Source organism: Pristiophorus japonicus, chromosome 6 (genome assembly GCF_044704955.1).
Source record: "Pristiophorus japonicus isolate sPriJap1 chromosome 6, sPriJap1.hap1, whole genome shotgun sequence".
Taxonomy (NCBI): domain Eukaryota; kingdom Metazoa; phylum Chordata; class Chondrichthyes; family Pristiophoridae; genus Pristiophorus; species Pristiophorus japonicus.
In genome coordinates this window covers 202,267,142-202,280,750 of record NC_091982.1, presented here as the reverse complement: position 1 = coordinate 202,280,750, position 13,609 = coordinate 202,267,142, and the positions used below count along the sequence as shown (strand labels likewise).

Below are 13,609 nucleotides of genomic sequence, written 5' to 3'. Positions count from 1 at the left end.
CGGCACAGACCGGGCACTGAAAACTGCACCGATGCATTCAGCAGGCTCCCACTAGCCACCACCGAGGGGCCAACCAATCATGCTGCTGAGATGGTCATGGCTGTTGAAACTTTCGAAAGCGAAGGCTCACCCATAACAGCCCATCAGATCAAAGTTTGGACAAATGGAGACCCGCTACTGTCTTTAGTCAAGAAATGTGTCCTGAAGGGGGACTGGGCAGCCACGTACGGGACATGCCCTGAGGAATTTAAACCGTTTCACAGGCGCAAGGATGAACTCTTGATTCAGGTCGATTGCCTACTATGGGGTAACCGAGTAGTCATGCCCCTGATGGGCAGAGAGGTGTTCATCAGAGAACTCCACAATGAGCACCCAGGCATTGTCATGATGAAGGCAATTGCCAGGTCACACTTTTGGTGGCCAGGGATAGATGCAGACCTGGAACTTTGTGGTTGCAGGTGCAACACGTGTGCCCAGCTGGGCAATGCGCCCAGGGAAGCCCCCCTTAGCCCCTGATTATGCATCGATGTGGACTACGCAGGTCCTTTCATGGGAAAAAATGTTTTTGGATGTAGTAGACGCCTACTCCAAATGGATCGAGTGTGACATTCCCAATTCAAGCACATCCTCTGCCACGGTAGAAAGTCTACGGGCAATGTTCGCCGTCCATGGTCTACCGGACGTCTTGGCAGCGACAATTGCCCGTGCTTTACAATCATTGAATTCCAGGACTTCATGGCAGGAAATAGTATCAACCATGTCAAAACGGCACAATTCAAGCCGGCCTCAAACGGCCAGGCGGAACGAGCAGTGAGATAATCAAACAGGGGATGCTCAGAATCCAAGGGGGTTCCCTACAAAGCCGCTTATCACGCCTCCTGTTGTCCAATAGATCCCGACCACACTCGCTCACAGGGGTTCCACCCGCAGAGCTGGTAATGAAAAGGATGCTCAAAACCAGGTTATCCCTTATACACCCCACCATGAAAGAAATTGTTGAGAGCAGGCACCGGTCACAATGTGACTACCATGACGGGAATGCGAGGGCACGATGTATTGATGTCAATGACCCTGTCTTTGTCCTCAACTACGCTGCAGGGCCCAAATGGCTTGCAGGCACTGTGATTGCCAAAGAGGGGAATTGGATTCTGGTAGTTAAACTTACCAATGGACAAATCTGCCGCAAACACGTGGATCAAACAAAAAAGAGGTTCAGCAACCCCATAGAAGAAGCAGAGGAAGAACATGATATAGAGTTCACTCCACCACAGGTGACCGAACACCGGAACCAAGGGGAGGAGAGCCCAGTCACTGTGGGCAGTCCGGACAGGCCTGAGGCACCGCAAACAGCAGACACTCAGGCCAGCGCCCAACAACCGGAGCCACAACTCAGGCGCTCTACAAGGGAGCGTAAACGACCAGAGTGACTTAACCTGTGCTCCCAATAAGTCTTTGCGGGGGAGGTGATGTCATGTATTCAACTGTCATTGTAACCCATGTATAAACTGACCTAAGTTGTACACGGTGAGAACACTGACCACTAGGTGGTGAACTTGTGGGAGACACTCCTAACCTGGACTTTCAGATATAAAAGGGGAAGCTCCACCCACCTTCTTCACTTCAGTGCTGGCTAATAAAGGTTACTGGTCACAGAGTGACCTTCTCTCAAGTATGGGCCTTGTGTGCATTTGTACTGTACAGTAAGGACACATTAGACACCACTTGCCTTCCAGCCCACTCCCAACTCACTTCTGCCCTTCTGCCGTTTCAAACACAGCTCTGATAATTTTTGAAAAGAAGAGGGCAATTTCCCTCTATTCCTCAATCCATTGATTCTGGCAGGAATTCATCAGATAATTTGAATTATCCACCTCAAACAGGGCGGAGGGCAATTTCGGCCCCTAAATATTCACTCAAAACAAAATAAAATATATTATTGAACCATGTAATAGAGGAAGTGAACTATTTAGTAATATAATTACTTTTATCATAAATGTACAGTTTTACAGTAATGATAAAAATATAAATGGTAATTTATGTGTATATGTGAATTTCTCTCTTTTTCCATCATTGTTTCCCCTCCCCGAAGGTGTTACCAGGTGTGAACCCCAGACTGTGCTGAGGTTGCTCAGGTACGGTTTCATATGTGCCAATCAATACTGCGTAGGTGGCTGTTATTCAAGTTTGAGCCTTGACAGTACCAGCAGGCTATCCAATAGTTGGGGACATCAAGGATGGCCATTATTCTGTCCTTACTCAATATCCACATGTGTACACTTCTAACAAGGTAGCGAGATAGCAATCACAAACAGAAACATGGCTCTCCCTAACAGAGTGACATTAAAGGCAGTTGTATTGCCATGACTCCTGCTTCAGCTGAGATCAGCCAAGTCAGCAAAGAGAGGGGATTGAACCTGGTACCCACTTTGTTTCACCTAAGCTACAGATACACTGTCCTTCAAGACTTTAAAAACATGATCATTGCCACGATTTCTTCATTTAACTCATCTGTTCCATAATTTTCAATTGTGATGGTATCCTGCATTATGGGTCTCGGTTCTTCATTTAGGCTCCTTAATACGAAATACACACCTCTTGATCTTTAAATTAATCTCTTATTATTTGTACAAATTATATCATGATGAATAAAATCACCATTTACCATTTGATATTCAATCAATCTCTGTCACTTGACAGCTTAAAAACAGCAGTAAGTCTCAAGTGACAATAATTAATTTCCCTTCAAAGCGAGGCTGCTTTTGTCAAAGAACAATTCAAGGTGAATCATACAAAAAAATTCTGTAAATTAACTTGCATCAGAAATTGGCGAATTTACGGCAGCGGAGGGAGAACAGCTCCGAAGAATTTCCTATGCATTATCTTCTCTCTCTCCAAAGGAAAAAAATTGCATATATAGAGCACTACAAGAACCAGGGAGGACCACCATCATTGAAAACTGAGTCCATAAGAATATGACACATTAGACTAATTAGATATGTGTACAGTGGACTCTGAAGGAGAGGGCAAGAAACATAGAAACATAGAAAATAGGTGCAGGAGTAGGCCATTCGGCCCTTCGAGCCTGCACTGCCGTTCAATAAGATCATGGCTGATCATTCCCTCAGTAACCTTTTCCTGCTTTCTCTCCATACCCCTTGATCCCCTTAGCCGCAAGGGCTATATCTAACTCGCTCTTGAATATATCAATGAACTGGCATCAACAACTCTCTGTGGCAGGGAATTCCACAGGTTAACAACTCTCTGAGTGAAGAAGTTTCTCCTCATCTCAGTCCTAAATGGCCTACCCCTTATTCTAAGACTATGTCCCCTGGTTCTGGACTTCCCCAACATCGGGAACATTCTTCCCGCATCTAACCTGTCCAGTCCCGTCAGAATCTTATACGTTTCTCCGAGATCCCCTCTCATCCTTCTAAACTCCAGTGAATCAAGGCCCAGTTGATCCAGTCTCTCCTCATATGACAGTCCAGCCATCCTTGGAATTAGTCTGGTGAAACTTCGCTGCACTCCCTCAATAGCAAGAACGTCCTTCCTCAGATTAGGAGACCAAAACTGAACACAATATTCCAGGTGAGGCCTCACTAATGCCCTGTACAACTGCAGTAAGACCTTCCTGCTCCTATACTCAAATCCCCTAGCTATGAAGGCCAACATACCATTTGCCTTCTTCACAGCCTTGCTGTACCTGCATGCCAACCTTCAATGACTGATGAACCATGACACCTATGTCTCGTTGCACCTCCCCTTTTCCTAATTTGACACCATTCAGATAATATTCTGCCTTCATGTTTTTGCCCCCAAAATGGATAACCTCATTTATCCACATTATACTGCATCTACCATGCATTTGCCCACTCACCTAACCTGTCCAAATCACCCTGCAGCCTCTTAGCGTCCCCCTTATAGCTCACACCGCCACCCAGTTTAGTGTCATCTGCAAACTTGGAGATATTACACTTAATTCCTTCATCTAAATCGTTAATATATATTGTAAAGAGCTGGGGTCCCAGCACTGAGCCCTGCAGCACTCCACTAGTCACTGCCTGCCATTCTGAAAAGGACCTGTTTATCCCGACTCTCTGCTTCCTGTCTGCCAACCAGTTCTCCATCCACGTCAGTACATTACCCCCAATACCATGCGCTTTGACTTTGCACACCAATCTCTTGTGCGGGACCTTGTCAAAAGCCTTTTGAAAGTCCAAATACACCACATCCACTGCTTCTCCCTTGTCCACTCTGCTGATTACATCCTCAAAAAATTCCAGAAGATTCGTCAAGCATGATTTCCCTTTCATAAATCCATGCTGACTTGGACCGATCCCATCACTGCTTTCCAAATGCACCGCTATTTCATCCTTAATGATTGATTCCAACATTTTCCTCACCACTGATGTTCGGCTAACCGGTCTATAATTACCCGTTTTCTCTCTCCCTCCTTTTTTAAAAAAGTGGTGTTACATTAGCTACCCTCCAGTCCATAGGAACTGATCCAGAGTCGGTAGACTGTTGGAAAATGATCACCAATGCATCCATTATTTCTAGGGCCACTTCCTTAAGTACTCTGAGATGCAGACTGTCAGGCCCCGGGTTTTATCAGCCTTCAATCCCATCAATTTCCCTAACACAATTTCCTGCCTAATAAGGATATCCTTCAGTTCCTCCTTCTCACTAGACCCACTGTCCCCTAGTACATTCGGAAGGTTATTTGTGTCTTCCTTGGTGAAGACAGAACCGAAGTATTTGTTCAATTGGTCTGCCATCTCTTTGTTCCCAATTATAAATTCGCCTGAATCCGACTGCAAGGGTCCTACATTTGTCTTCACTAATCTTTTTCTCTTCACATATTAATAGAAGCTTTTGCAGTCAGTTTTTATGTGCCCTGTATGATTCCTTTCATAATCTATTTTCCCCCTCTGAATTAAACCCTTAATTGGCAACGAACATCATCCAAGTAACGTCCACGCCTTATAATTCAAACTTGCTTCATTCAAATTATCTGATAATTCAATAATTTTTTTTTAGTTTTTTAGTACTAAATTCCCAACTGCTGATATGTGTTTTTTCATTCATTGTCTAATTCAAATGTTTTTTTTAGTGCAGGAATAGACTAATCGTTGAATTCTAAATTTCTCCCAGTCCTCAGGTTTGTTACTTTTTCTAGCCAATTTATATGCCTCTTCCTTGGATTTAACACTATCCTTAATTTCCCTTGTTAGCCACGGTTGAGCCACCTTCCCCGTTTTATTTTTACTCCAGACAGCAATGTACAATTGCTGAAGTCCATCCATGTGATCTTTAAATGTTTGCCATTGCTTATCCACCGTCAACCCTTTTGGTACCGTTTGCCAGACTATTCGAGCCAATTCACACCTCATTCCGTCGAAGTTACCTTTCCTTAAGTTCAGGACCCTATTTTCCGAATTAACTGTGTCACTCTCCATCTTAATAAAGAATTCTACCATATTATGGTCACTCTTCCCCAAGGGGCCTTGCACAACAAGATTGCTAATTAGTCCCTTCTCATTACACATCACCCAGGCTAGGATGGCTACCTCTCCCGTTGGTTCCTTGACATAATGGTTGAGAAAACCATCCCTAATACACTCCAGGAAATCCTCCTCCACCGCATTACTACCAGTTTGGTTAGCCCAATCAATATGTAGATTAAAGTCGCCCATGATAACTGCTGTACCTTTATTGCACACATCCCTTATTTCTTGTTTGATGCTGTCCCCAACCTCACTACTACTGTTTCGTGGTCTGTACACAACTCCCACTAGCGTTTTCTGCCCTTTGATATTCCGCAGCTCCACCCATCCCGATTCCACATCATCCAGGCTAATGCCCCTTTATTACTATTGCATTAATTTCCTCTTTAACCAGCAACGCCAACCCACCTCCTTTTCCTCTCTGCCTATCCTTCCTAAATGTTGAATACCTCTGGATGTTGAGTTCCCAGCCTTGGTTACCCTGAAGCCATGTCTCCGTGATGCCAATTACATCATATCCGTTAACTGCTGTCTGCGCAGTTAATTCGTCCACTTTATTCAGAATACTCCTTGCATTGAGGCACAGAGTCTTCAGGCTTCTCTTTTTAACACACTTTGCCCCTTTAGAATTTTTCTGCAATGTGGCCCTTTTTGTTTTATGCCTTGGGTTTCTCTGCCCTCTACTTTTACTATTCTCCTTTCTATCTTTTGCTTCTGCCTCCATTTTATTTCCCTCTGTCTCCCTGCATAGGTTCCCATCCCCCTGCCATGTTAGTTTAACTCCTCCCCAACAGCACTAGCAAACACTCCCCCCAGGACATTGGTTCTGGTCCTGCCCAGGTGCAGACCGTCCGGTTTGTACTGGTCCTACCTCCCCCAGAACCGGTTCCAATATCCCAGGAATTTGAATCCCTCCCTGCTGCACCACTCCTCAAGCCACGTATTCATCTGAGCTATCCTGTGATTCCTACTCTGACTAGCGCGTGACACTGGTAGCAATCCTGAGATTACTACTTTTGAGGTCCTACCTTTTAATTTAGCTCCTAGCTCCCTAAATTCGTCTCGTAGGACCTTATCACATTTTTTGCCTATATCGTTAGTACCTATGTACACCACGACAACTGGCTGTTCACCCTCCCTTTTCAGAATGTCCTGCACCCGCTCCGAGACATCTTTGACCCTTGCACCAGGAGGCAACATACCATCCTGGAGTCTCGGTTGCGGCCGCAGAAACGCCTACCTATTCCCCTTACAATCGAATTCCCTATCACTATAGCTCTCCCACTCTTTTTCCTGCCCTCCTGTGCAGCAGAGACACCCACGGTGCCATGAACTTGGCTGCTGCTGCCCTCCTCTGATGAGTTATACCCCTCAACAGTACCGAAAGCGGTGTATCTGTTTTGCTGGGGGATGACCGCAGGAGACCCCTGCTCTACCTTCCTTCCACTGCTCTTCCTGTTGGTCACCCATTTACTATCTGTCTGTGTACCCTTTACCTGTGGTGAGACCAACTCGCTAAACGTGCTATTCATGTCATTCTCAGCATCGTGCATGCTCCAGAGTGAATCCACCCGCAACTCCAGTGCCACAATGCAGACCGTCAGGAGCTGGAGGCGGATACACTTCCCGCACACGTAGTCATCAAGGACATCGGAAGCGTCCCTGACTTCCCACATAGTACAGGAGGAGCTTAACACATGTCCGAGCTCTCCTGCCATGTCTTAACCGTTAGATTAACTTAAATTGGCAACAACAATGCTTGATGTTACTTACTGATATAGAAAAGGAAAAGAAAATCTACTTACCTATCACCAGCCAATCACTTACCCGCTTGGCTGTGACGTCACCTTTCGATTTCATTCTACTTCTTTTTGCCTCCCTGCTGCAGCTGCACCGGCTGGCCTCTCCGACGTGTTGGGCCTTTTGTAGGTCTCCGACGTCCCCAGACTCCCTGTTGCTCGCACTCCCGCCTCTTTGACGCGTTTGGCCTTTTGTCGGTCTCCGACGTCCCCAGACTCCCTACTGCTCGCACTACCGCCTCTCTGACACGTTGGGCCTTTTGTAGGCCTCCGATGTCCCCAGACTCCCTGCTGCACGCAGTCCCGCCTCTCCTACATGTTGGGCCTTTTTCTAGGCCTCCGGCGTCCCCGGAATCCCTGCTGCTCGCACTCCCGCCTCTCCGATGCGTTGGGCCTTTTGTAGGCCTCTGACGTCACCGGACTCCTTGCTGCTTGCAGTCCTGCCTCTCCGACGCATTGGGCCTTTTGTAGGCTGGACGTTAGAGGTTGCAAGGTTGGAGGCAAGCTGTTTAGAGAAGGTTCTTAAAAATTGGGCAAAGTTCAGCATATGTTTCAGTTTCAGTTTCACATATTTTCTCAAGTTACAATGCCTTTACATTCAGCTGCTATTTTGTCAAGGGTAAATGTCACTGTGTCCATAAGAACATAAGAATTAGGAGCAGGAGTAGGTCATACAGCCCCTCGGGCTTGCTCTGCCATTCAGTAAGATCATAGCTGATCTTTGACCTCAACTTCACTTTGAATGAAGACATTTCTCCTCATTTCAGTGTTAAATGGCCGACCCTTTATTCTGAGACTGTGCTCCCTGGTTCTAGACCATGCAGCCAGGAAAAGAAGCTCTCAAAATCTACCCTGTCAATCCCCCTCAGAATCTTATGTTTCAATCAGATCACTTCTCATTCTTCTCAACTCCAGACACTATAAACTCAATCTATTCAATCTCTTCTCATAACACAACTCTTTCATCCCACGAATCAATCTAGTGAACCTTAGTCCATCGAAGTTCTTCCATCTTTCACATCATAGGGGGTATCTCAGAGAAAAAGATCAGCCACTCCAACACTCACCCTTCGAGATCTGCAGCTGCTGCCACATCCTCACCGGCTCCATCCTGGCATCTTGCTTCTGAAAACACCATCACAGAGACACCCATTTCATGAGTAATTTGTTATACAGTCAGCAGGATTAACACCAGGTGAGTCACTGAACACTAGTGAGAATGAGGACCAGAGAGTAAATGAAAGGCAGAGTGCCATTCCTCCATGGAGGAGAGAGTGGAGAGGGAGGGGGAGAAAATATCACCCTTGGCTAAAGAGTCTAGGGACCCAGATATCAGGGGCCCAGTCTTCAAAAGAAAAATGTTTTGGCAGTACCGATCTCACGTGCAGGTATTGGAGACGGTTTCTGTTATGTCCAAAATAAAGTATTGTAACTGAGTACTGTAGACGTGAGTAAGTGTGACCTTAGTCTCTTTATTCTAACTCCAGAATGTTGGTACAGCATGGGAGTCATGCTTATATACAGTGTTCGCAAGGGATGCTGGGATCCCTTGGGACTCCAACAGATATGCCCTCTGGTAGTGGTAGAATGCTGGTTACATAAGGTTGCTTACATAACAGTTTCCACACATGATTGAGATAATGATAAGTGGGAAGAGTCCACTACTTGCATCTGCAACACACTGCAGGAGGTCTCTCCTGACCTACAGAGCACCATGTACAGTGTGACAGCTGGAGGATATTGGCACCATCAAAATGCAAGGAAGAGCTTCTGGGCACATAGGTCACGAACTGAGTGGCAGCTATCACTCCTGGTAGATGCCTTTAGGGTCGCCTGAACATCACACCTTCACAGGGCTTCCACGACGTTATTTTGTCTCTGATTAAATCATCCAGTAGCCCCTCTGACCCTGTGCCCAGCACCATGGGCTGATGGGAGTGGGCACTGATGTTGCTGTTTCTCTGCAGAGTGGCAATGGACATACTTCCTTAACGGCCTTTTAATCCTTTCACATGAAGGAGCTTTAGACATAGGCTAAGCTACAACAAGCCCCAGGCTGATGGGACAGCAGACACCCTGGTCTCTAAGACTCCAAAGAAACCATGCCAGCCACCCACTGTGCAATTTCATCTCACTCAGGGAGAACTTTGTAAGTACATCAGGAACTAGAGTAAGTAAGTTATCTGGAACAAGTGTAGTCATCGTGTTAAGATGTTGTAGCAGAAAGGGGGAATGAATTTTGTTGGAACTTCGGAATGAACACTACACCAGCTGAGCCTCTGAGTCAGAAGGATATGGGTTCAAACCCATTCCAGAGATTTGAGCATGTAATTTAGGCTGACACTTCCGTACAGTACTGAGAAAGTGCAATTTCAGTCCCACACGATGTGGTTGATTCTTAATATCCTCTTTATAGGCAGTAAATACAGCCTTGCAAGCGTCACCCACATCCTGAGAACAAACAAGAAATGATTTAAATTAACAGCAAGTGGCCGATTTGAGGTAAGAAAAGAAATCCAGATTTCTTGCAGCTTGGCATATAATGATGGTAATTGATAGGTGTGTTACATTGGTACAATTCTAAAGCATGAATTTCATGAATTAACTTACTATAATCATTAAATGAGGCCTCAAGATAAATTTAAATTTACAGTTGTATTTTGTACATGTAGCTGAAATATGTAGAGTTGTAATGAAATATAGAATTGAGTAATACATTTGTGCAATTGCCCTTGCTCTAGAAGTCCAAGAAAAATTGTTGGGTGCTCCCACAATCTCTAAATATTGCAGTTAACAGAGTTAAGAAAGAATTGCAAATTATATTTATAGTAGCAATTTCATTATTGAGTGGGGCTATAAATACTCTACTTACAAAGTATCCAACAGAACACAGTAAAGAGTAAGGGGTCGAAATTGTCCCCTTCCATAAGCTCCATCTAAGAGGCGGGAATGGAGCGGAGAAGCCTTACCGGGGGGCGGATGGATTAGCCGACGGGTTACACTCTTTCCGCCATATCAGGCACGCACCGACCCCTTACTGACTGGCGGTGTCCCACCTTTCGAACCCCAGGGAAAATTTCCCCGGGGGAAGTTGCCCCATGTGTAATTGCTCCGTGGGAGTGGCACCACCACCGGTCGATGCCCCCCACAGCTTTCTCCAGTGGGGCGTTGTCTGTGGCTGGGCAGTACGTCCGCCCTTAAAAGGGAAGTCGTGCTGCCGGTAACTCCATTGTATTTTTTATTGTCGGCCGACTGTCAGCTCAGGCCGACAATTATACCCATCGGTTCGGCCGTGCTGCCAACAGGCAGCCTGGCAGCCCCTCTTGGGTGCCAAGCCGCTGGCTTGGTCGAAACCCTCCCTGGTGGCTCAGTGATTGCCACTAAAGTGGCTGCAGAGTTTGCAGTGGCCCTATCCTTTAACTGAAGGGAAGGCTGTTGTGACGGGTCAGCGCAGCGCTGATGACTTGGAATGACTGCCGTTCCGACACGCCCGCTCTTCCGCCCCGCTGACGACGGCCACCCCGACCCGCCCGTTCTTCTGTCCCGCAACACCGCTCCAACCCGCCCGCTCTTCCGCCCCGCTGACGACGGCCACCCCGACCCGCCCGTTCTTCTGTCCCGCAACACCGCTCCAACCGAAACAAAAATTCCAAGTCCTGAATTTCTCCGGTTTCTCTGTCCCATGGATTGGTGTGGAGAAACACTTTATAAAATGGTAGGTGCACCCCGTTTGGGGCGGGGCTCAATTTGGCCCCTAAGTATCATATCTGAAGTATTTATCTATAGTTACTTTCTAAGGCGTTGATTTTTGGCAGACTTCCAAGCTGTTGCTGGTGACATCTGCAGCATCAATCAATCCACAGTACACAGATATATCCAGTAAATTACTGATGCTTTGTTCACCAGGACAAACACCTTCAGAAGTTGGAATCAATATTAAAGATGAAATAGCAGCACATTTGGAAAGCAGTGACAGGATCGGTCCAAGTCAACATGGATTTATGAAAGGGAAATCATGCTTGACAAATCTTCAAGAATTTCTTGAGGATGTAAAATGTAGAGAGGACAAGGGAGAACCAGTGGATGTGGTGTATTTGGACTTTCAAAAGGCTTTTGACAAGGTCCCACTCGAGATTGGTGTGCAAAATTAAAGCACATGGTATTGGGGATAATGTACTGACGTGGATAGAGAACTAGTTGGCAGACAGGAAACAGAGGGTCGGGATAAACGGGTCCTTTTCAGAATGGCAGGCAGTGACTAGAGGGGTGCCAGAGGGCTCAGTGCTGGGACCCCAGATATTTATAATATACATCAATGATTTAGATGAAGGAATTGAGTGTAATATCTCTAAGTTTGCAGATGTCACTAAGTTGGGTGGCGGTATGAGCTGTGAGGAGGATGCTAAGAGGCTGCAGGGTGACTTGGACAGGTTAGGTGAGTGAGCAAATGCATGGCAGATGCAGTATAATGTGAATAAATGTGAGGTTATCCACTTTGGTGGCAAAAACATGAAGGCAGAATATTATCTGAATGGCGGCAGACTAGGAAAAGGGGAGCTGCAACGAGACCTGGGTGTCATGGTACATCAGTCATTAAAGGTTAGCATGCAGGTACAGCAGGCGGTGAAGAAGGCAAATGGCATGTTGGCCTTCATCGCTAGGGGATTTGTGTATAGGAGCAGTGAGATCTTAATGCAGTTGTACATGGCCTTGGTGAGGCCTTACCTGGAATATTGTGTTCAGTTTTGGTCTCCTAATCTGAGGAAGGACGTTCTTGCTATTGAGGGAGTGCAGCGAAGGTTCACCAGACTGATTCCCGGGATGGCAGGACTGACATATGCGGAGAGACTGGATCGACTGGGCCTGAATTCACTGGAGTTTAGAAGAATGAGAGGGGATCGCATAGAAACATATCAAATTCTGACGGGACTGGACAGGTTAGATGCAGGAAGAATGTTCCGATGTTGGGGAAGTCCGGAACCAGGGGTCACAGTCTTAGGATAAGGGGTAAGCCATTTAGGACCAAGATGAGGAGAAACTTCTTCACTCAGAGAGTTATTAACCTGTGGAATTCTCTACTGCAGAGAGTTGTTGATGCCAGTTCGTTAGATATATTCAAGATGGAATTAGATATGGCCCTGACGGTTAAAGAGATCAAGGGGTATGGAGAGAAAGCAGGAAAGGGGTTCTGAGGTGAATGATCAGCCATGATCTTATTGAATGGTGGTGCAGGCTCGAAGGGCTGAATGGCCTACTCCTGCACCTATTTTCTATGTTTCGAAGTTTCCCCATAGAAAACAAAGCAGAATGAAAGACCACTGCAATTCTTTTGTATGGCAAGACTACCCAAAATCCAGGAAATATTTAATGGAACCCATGTAGCCATAAGGGTCCCTAGGCACAAAGCCACAATACTTTTCAACAGAAGCACATGATCCAGGAGGTCAGCAGTAACAATTCTCTTATTTTAAGGCAATCTTCTGTTCTGGATTATTTGAAAGAGAAAGCCGACATGAAGGATGGCTCCTAAGAGACTGAGGCTGCACTCAACCATGGTTATTCACTCCCTTGCAAGAGCAGTGAGGCACCGGTATTGACCAGGGTAAGAATAAAACAAACTATTAGCATCTTTAAGCAGCATTTTAGGTGCTGGACTGATCAGAGGGCATTTCACTTTACAGTCTTTTGGAGTCTCCAAGATTATCATTGCCTTCTGCCTCCTTGGCTTTTGAAAGTGGCCTAACTGCCACCTAGGAGGACAAGGGCAGCAGGCACTTGGGAACACCATCATCTCCAAGTTCCACTCCAAGTCACACACCATCCTGACTTGGAAATACATTGCTGTTCCTTCATTGTCACTGGTCAAAATCCTGGAACTCCCTACCTCTCAGCACTGTGGGAGTTGCTTCACAACACAGACTGCAGCAGTTCAAGAAGGCGGCTCACCATCACCTTCTCAAGGGCAATTAGGGATGGCTGATAAATACTGGCTTTGCCAGTGATGTTCACATCCTGTGAATGAATAAAATACAATCTATGGAGGAGGTACAGGAGGAGACCCATGCAGAAGCAAGGTTAAATCAAGAAATAACTGAGCATATTAATAAAGGAAACGCAATAGATGCTATGTATAAAAATATTCAAAGGCACTTGATAAGTGCTGTATAGGAGGCTTATTGATACAATTAAGCTACATAGCATTAAATGGAATGTTGCAGCATAGATAGGAAGTTTGTTTAAAGACAGAAAGCAGAAATATTAAATGGAGCATATTAAATAGATGAGAAGACTTGCCTGATGGTA

At 45.8% G+C, this 13,609-nt stretch overlaps 2 long non-coding RNA genes across 2 annotated transcripts in view; one reads left to right on the top strand and one right to left on the bottom strand.

Annotated features, from left to right (window-relative positions):
• LOC139265945 (uncharacterized) overlaps nucleotides 1-10,476 on the bottom strand; it is a 38,081-nt gene extending 27,605 nt beyond the window's left edge. The window contains exon 1 of the long non-coding RNA XR_011593662.1: nucleotides 10,276-10,476. This is a non-coding gene — a long non-coding RNA (uncharacterized lncRNA). The remainder of the gene's footprint in view (nucleotides 1-10,275) is intronic.
• Nucleotides 10,477-10,871: 395 nt separating this feature from the next.
• Nucleotides 10,872-13,609, top strand: part of LOC139265353 (uncharacterized) — a 98,357-nt gene continuing 95,619 nt past the window's right edge. Inside the window, exons 1-2 of the long non-coding RNA XR_011593539.1 lie at nucleotides 10,872-11,021; nucleotides 12,779-12,908. This is a non-coding gene — a long non-coding RNA (uncharacterized lncRNA). The remainder of the gene's footprint in view (nucleotides 11,022-12,778; nucleotides 12,909-13,609) is intronic.